The sequence below is a fragment of the Euphorbia lathyris genome, chromosome 5, assembly GCF_963576675.1.
Source record: "Euphorbia lathyris chromosome 5, ddEupLath1.1, whole genome shotgun sequence".
Classification (NCBI taxonomy): domain Eukaryota; kingdom Viridiplantae; phylum Streptophyta; class Magnoliopsida; order Malpighiales; family Euphorbiaceae; genus Euphorbia; species Euphorbia lathyris.
The window spans coordinates 57,270,211-57,277,660 of record NC_088914.1 but is presented as its reverse complement, the minus strand read 5'-3'; positions in this window follow the sequence as shown (position 1 = coordinate 57,277,660).

Sequence of the window (7,450 nt, the reverse complement as noted above, 5' to 3'; positions counted from 1 at the left end):
ACCGTTGTTTTTATTTTCAGTCCTTGTAACGGTCGTCAATCGCTTTTCGTTTAGAATTCAAGTAAATTAGGCGCATTTTATTTATTTACTGTATTCAATTACCATTTTATCCTTTGAGAATTAGCTTCTCCGGCACACCCGCATTATTTTTACCATTTTTAATCCCCGCAAACGCGTATCAAGGTTGAAAATTGGGATATTTCGAAAATATCGCCAACAGTAACAAATTCTTTAAATAAATAAATTAAAATCGTATATATATATTCTAGTGAACATAAGTAGTGAGAATGGGGTTAAATATGTATATACCGTGAATAATTTAATTCGAAAAATGAATTGCATAAACAATTTATCATTTTAAGATATATTCCCTTCATGCCCGATGCCGTTAAGGGTCTGGTGTGACAGGAAACTAGTAAATGGGTAATTATGTAAACAAGACATCCAATTTTCTTGTTGAATTCAATTTCAAAATCAAATATTTTGTTCGTGTAGAAGATGTTGAAGAATGTGTTTCTTTTTAAAACAAGTGAAAACCTCAACTGATGTTTATTATTGTTAATGTACACATTTATATACACAATTAGTGGAAGTCTATCGTAAGTTGTAACAACTAACAATATAGGACCTCTTATAACATGTGTGGGTCCATGTTACACGTGTCAAAATATGTATGGAAGGTCCTCCATTTGACATGGAGAACCCGGTGCTTCTAATAATTTGCCACAATATAGACATGGTTTCAGTTTCTATGCAAACAATTAATTACAATATTACAACAAAACTATTCTATAATAAGAAAAATAATAATGATGATATAATAAATTCTTCATTAAAAGCATTTCTTTTATAAATATAATGTGGATACATAAAACCCCTTATTAAATATTTCTCATTAATAACTAAATATTTTTTTTTTTTGGTAGAAATTAATAACTAAATAACTAAATATTTAATTTGGCAAAAACTAAAAAAAACTTTCCTCATTAATGTTCTCCAAATCACTACAAAGAAAAAACACACACACATATACCAATAATTTTTTAGATGCGTTTTTATAGATCGTCATTATTAAAAACATTAAATAATTTGTACATAATCTTATGCCCCTAACGCATATCTCTATCTATATATAAAAGTTGAGTTCAAAACATATTATGTGAACATACCATGTCAGCAATAGATGAGTTGTAAAAATTATAAAATCTATTATAGTGAAACACGCAGTTGATAACAAAAATAATCTTAATTTTTTTAAGTAGATTAATGTTCATCCCCTCCATCGTCGGTTACAAAAATCATACAACCCTTCCCATATTTATCGGTTATAAAGAAACTTCAAATCATTTCATTCCATATTTGTCGGTTACAAAAAATTTAAAACCTTTTGATTCTCATATCTGTTACAAACCTTAAAACCGTCTAATTAAAAGAAGATTAATGTTCATTATACCCATCATCGGTTACAAAAAGCTTAAAACCATTTGATTCTCATAACTGTCGGTTATAAAAAGTATAAAACTTTTTGACCCAATATATTGTTGAAGCCTGTAAAATGGATAAACTTAAAGAACAATTTTTATTGGGACTAAATCGTAAGAAATCCCGCTTCGACCCAAGAATTAAAGTTTCTTGGAATAATGTTTTACATTTTCTGGAATTTTTTTAGAATTTTCTGGGTACTTGTTTTCTCGCCAGAAAACGCCCACCCGGATTCCGTTCACCGGAATTTTGAAGCACGTTGGGAGGTGATGAAAAAGTATATTGTTGAAACACCTTTCTACATAATTTTGATTTGACAAAAATTGTTAAAATACATATTCTAAACACACTAAGTTTAAATGCTTTGATTTATTCTACTAATGTGTTTGTTCAATGTTGAGTATAAATGTTATAAGTCATAAGGATTGGAAGGCCCAAGCCCAATACGGAAGCCAAGGCCCAAGTCAAACAACTCAGTACACTCGGCCCGCGTATATCAAGACGTTGCCGTTTTGTTCAAAACGCAACTCAGCAATCGGAAGGATCTAGAAGACCTTCGGGAACAACTTCAAGATGAAGCTGCTGAGTAGTCTCGACAAAGCGTACAAGACAGCAGCTGGCAAAGGAAAACTTCCAGACAAAGTGTTTCCTCTTTTGGCAAAGTTCAGACGACACAGTATGCTGTCCAGTTGACTTTACCATAAAAGGAGAGACCATCTGCTGTGCTAACCGAGGACAGAAGATACACAATTGTGATTGGCCGAGAGCTCTGTGCAAGTCAGGATGACAACGACACATAGCCGTTTCCCTCCAACGGTTATTTCGAAATTCGAAATGACCAAATGACCAGATGTCTCTATAAATAGTGCCATCACAAGCTTCACAAAATACAGAACTTGATCAAGCCATTACGCTGACCAAATCTCTACAAGTTCTGCAAGCAAGAAGTAAAGCAAAATTCTTACACTACATTTTCATATCTGTGTAGAAGTCTAGAGTGATTGTAAATCATCTAAAGTGTCTTAGCACATCTTTGTATTAGGACAAAAACACTTATCATTTCTAGAGATAGAAAGGAGAGGCTGAGTACTCGGTTTTAAGTACTCAGCGGAGAGATTAGGATTGAGTAGAAGTATAGAGGAAGGTACTAGAGGAAGGTACTCTTGTCATACTCAATTGCTGATATTGTAAAAGGTTTGAGGCTCTACCTTTAAAGAGCTCAGTAGAGGATTTGAAATCTCGGACGTGTTCCGGGGACAGGACGTAGGCTTAGAAGAAGCCGAACCTGGATAAATCTGCTGAGTGAAGTATTTCTAAACCTTTGACTCCTTATTTATATTGCTTGCTGAAACAATCAAAACTGACCAAGTCAAGAGGTCAAGTTGAGTTGTGCGCATTAAAACGTAAGAGCTCAGGAATAGACTCTAAGTGCTATCTCCTGACTCAAGCTAAGAAACTGACCTAGTCACCTGTTGACTAAGCCAGTATCTTACTGTTTACTCAGCGCCGCTGTTCAAACCTTTTCTTTAGTAAAAGAAGTCTGCCTAAGTTTGGAAAAAGTTTAAATAGTTCCTAACCCCCCCCCTTTGGAACTATACTTGCAACTAAATAAGGGACCAACATATATGTCCATGGTCAAACTACCTTTGCAAGAAGGAAAGCCCGAAGGTTGTAGTCTTAAAGTTCAATGAATCCCTAGGGAGGAGAGTCCTTTTCCAAATAACACACCGAATCTTATGAAAAAGTAAAAATGGAATGGCTCTAAAGCCAATTAATTACTTAGACGTGGAAAGGTACTCAATCTCAGGTATATTTTCAGATCTCTATAAATAGCCCATTGACAAACGCCACAAGGTATGCATTCATTCTTCAAACACATACTGTTTTCAAATTTACTTCCTTAAAGTAGATCACTGAGTTGAGCGGCCCCTCCCTAACTGTTTGTTGATTGTTTTAGGTCTTTTCAAGTCCGATCGTGATCATCGTGTGGATTGAGAGACATCACTAAGAGACTAATAGAGATAATATTATCATATTTTACTACAGTTCTAATTCATATGGTTATAAATTAAAATAAATGATGCTTTAAAGGCTTGGTCCATGAGATGAATTCGTATTAGCAAAGAGTTTTCTAAATAGTAAAAAAAAATTGATTTTTGGACAAAACACGTGGCTGACACACCGGCCACACCATATATATTCTAGTTTGAATCTCCTAGACATATTTCCTTCTGAAGTACTTTTGCAATTCTTTTTAGAACATCCCCCATTCTCGTTTTCCATTAGTTGATCTTTCACATATGTCATTACTATTTTCATTATAAGAAAGACAAAATCTCATGCTTTAGCTAAATTATTTTTAGATAGGTAATAGTTTTGAAACATTGCTCATTGACATAACTAGCTTCACCATATGTACAAGAAGGTAAAGGTCATTTCTTATCAAAATTTGTTCAATTGAGTGAAATATGAGGAAATAAAAGAAGGTTGATTGTCATTAGAAGAAGCTAAAATAAACTGAATGATGCAATATGGGGGAGTTTGTTGAAACACCTTTCTACATAATTTTGATTTGACAAAATTGTTAAAATACATATTCTAAACACACTAAGTTTAAATGCTTTGATTTATTCTACTAATGTGTTTGTTCAATGTTGAGTATAAATGTTATAAGTCATAAGGATTCGAAGGCCCAAGCCCAATACGGAAGCCAAGGCCCAAGTCAAACAACTCAGTACACTCGGCCCGCGTATATCAAGACGTTGCCGTTTTGTTCAAAACGCAACTCAGCAATCGGAAGGATCTAGAAGACCTTCGGGAACAACTTCAAGATGAAGCTGCTGAGTAGTCTCGACAAAGCGTACAAGATAGAAGCTGGCAAAGGAAAACTTCCAGACAAAGTGTTTCCTCTTTTGGCAAAGTTCAGACGACACAGTATGCTGTCCAGTTAACTTTACCATAAAAGGAGAGACCATCTGCTGTGCTGACCGAGGACAGAAGATACACAATTGTGATTGGCCGAGAGCTCTGTGCAAGTCAGGATGACAACGACACATAGCCGTTTTCCTCCAATGGTTATTTCGAAATTCAAAATGACCGAATGACCAGATGTCTCTATAAATAGTGCCATCACAAGCTTCACAAAATACAGAACTTGATCAAGCCATTACGCTGACCAAATCTCTACAAGTTCTGCAAGCAAGAAGCAAAGCAAAATTCTTACACTACATTTTCATATCTGTGTAAAAGTCTAGAGTGATTGTAAATCGTCTAAAGTGTCTTAGCACATCTTTGTATTAGGACAAAAACACTTATCATTTCTAGAGATAGAAAGGAGAGGCTGAGTACTCGGTTTTAAGTACTCAGCGGAGAGATTAGGATTGGGTAGAAGTATAGAGGAAGGTACTCTTGTCATACTCAATTGCTGATATTGTAAAAGGTTTGAGGCTCTACCTTTAAAGAGCTCAGTAGAGGATTTGAAATCTCGGACGTGTTCCGGGGACAGGACGTAGGCTTAGAAGAAGCCGAACCTGGATAAATCTGCTTAGTGAAGTATTTCTAAACCTTTGACTCCTTATTTATATTGCTTGCTGAAACAATCAAAACTGACCAAGTCAAGAGGTCAAGTTGAGTTGTGCGCATTAAAACGTAAGAGCTCAGGAATAGACTCTAAGTGCTATCTCCTGACTCAAGCTAAGAAACTGACCTAGTCACCTGTTGACTAAGCCAGTATCTTGCTGTTTACTCAGCGCCGCTGTTCAAACCTTTTCTTTAGTAAAAGAAGTCTGCCTAAGTTTGGAAAAAGTTTAAATAGTTCCTAACCCCCCCCCCCCCCCCCTTTGGAACTATACTTGCAACTAAATAAGGGACCAACAAGTGGTATCAGAGCCTAAAAGCTCACTGTAAAAGGTCTAACAACCTCGAGTTGATCCCTACCATGGGCGAAAACAGCACTCGGTTTCTCCCTGGAAACCAAACAACTCAAATACTGCCTGAGGGGCTGTCCATTACTAGGCCTCCCCTATTCTTCGGGTCAAACTATACCTTCTGGAAGAATAGGATGAAAAACTTCATTCAGGCTACAAACATGAGTGCCTAGCTATCTATAGTCCAAGGGCCGTTTGTACCTGTTGAGGTTGTGGCTGGCCAAACAGTTATAAAAGTTGAGGCCAAATGGACAGAGGATGATCTCAAGAAGCTTCAAAACCATGATTCGGCTATCAATATGCTTCACTGTGCGCTCGATGCTGTAGAATATAACAAAATCTCAGGTTGTGAGTCGGCACAAGAGATCTGGAAGAAGCTGGAAGTCACCTACGAGGGAACAAACAAAGTAAAAAATCCAAGGTGAATCAGCAGATGAGACTGTACGAGCTGTTCGAGATGAACAATGATGAGGGCATTTCAGACATGAACGCAAGGTTCACCAACATCATTAATGAGCTCAAGAGACTTGGGAAAATCTTCACTGAGGAAGAACAAGTCAAAAAGATACTCAGGAGTCTTCCAAAAGACTGGCAAGCAAAGAAGACAGCAGTTGAGGAAGCTCAGGATTTAACCACCTACAAATATGACGAACTCATCGGTTCATTGCTGACCCATGAGATATCCATGAAAAACTTTGAGGTGAAGGAAAAATCTGATGACAAGAAGCAGAAGTCACTTGTCATGAAGGCTGACTCCACTGACGGGAGTTCAACTGATGATGAGGAGATGGCCATGTTCACAAGAAAGATGAAGAGGCTGTTCAGGAAGAACGACAAATATTCTAAAAAGCCTTACAAAAAGTTTGATAAGTATAAGGCTGACTCAAGCGACAGCAAATATAGAAAGGACAGCTCAAAGCCCATTACATGCTTTGAGTGCCATCAAGCTGGCCATATTAAGTCGAACTGCCCCACGCTGAGGAAAGACAAGAAGAGTGGGAAGAAGGCAATGGTGGCTACTTAGAGTGACAGTGATGAATCTTCATCAACAGAAACTGAGGCCACCGAGTCAGCAAAGATATGCTTTATGGCTGATGAACTTGCTGAGCCATGCGTCTCTGAGCATGCTGACCCATCCATCGCATCAAATGATGAAAAGCAATCAAATGAGGTAATCTCTCTTCCCCAGCTCAGAAACGATATGGTTAATGCCCTGAGTGATCTCTATACACTTGTTAAGAAGTGTAATAAAAAGGTTAGAGCACTCAGCAGGCGCTGTGACGAAGTGGAAGAGGTCAAACTAAGTGACCTCAGATACCTTCTTCAGGACAATTCGACTCTGCATGATAACTTGAAGATCATGCATGAGTATGTGTCTGAAGTCCAGTCAGTTTCAAAGAAACTGAGGAAGGACGTCACAACCATCCAGAACCAACTAAAGGTTCCTAAGAAAAATAACATTCCTCTGAGAACTCAGTACCAAGGTACTCAGCAGAGATGGAATCCCCAGCGAAAAGTCCAGTGTGACTTTTGTGGGAAGTTAGGACACACTACTAAAGTGTGCTGGCACGCTCAGCACTGGGGTGTTGACAAGTCAGTAAAAAATCCTAAACAGAAGGTCAGTTGTGACTTCTGTGGAAAGAATGGTCATACTGTCCATGTATGTCTCCATAAAATAAAATATGATGTTATACCTGTCGCACCTAACAAGTCAAGACCCAAAAAGAATTGGGTACCTAAAAGTAACTAGCTACAATGCAGGTAAGCCTGAGATGTGCCGAGAAGTCAAAGATGTGGTATATTAACAGTGCATGCTCAAGGCATATGACGGGTGATGAAACTCAGTTCATCACGTTTGAACGTAAACGAGGAGGGAGTGTAAGTTTTGGAGACAACAAGAAGGGTAAGATAGTAGGCTCAGGAACCATCGGAGGTAATCCTACTATTGAATATGTCTCCCTAGTCAGCGGACTCAAATATAACTTACTCAGCGTAGCTCAGCTATGTGACAATGGGAGAAAAGTTATATTTGATGCTACTGG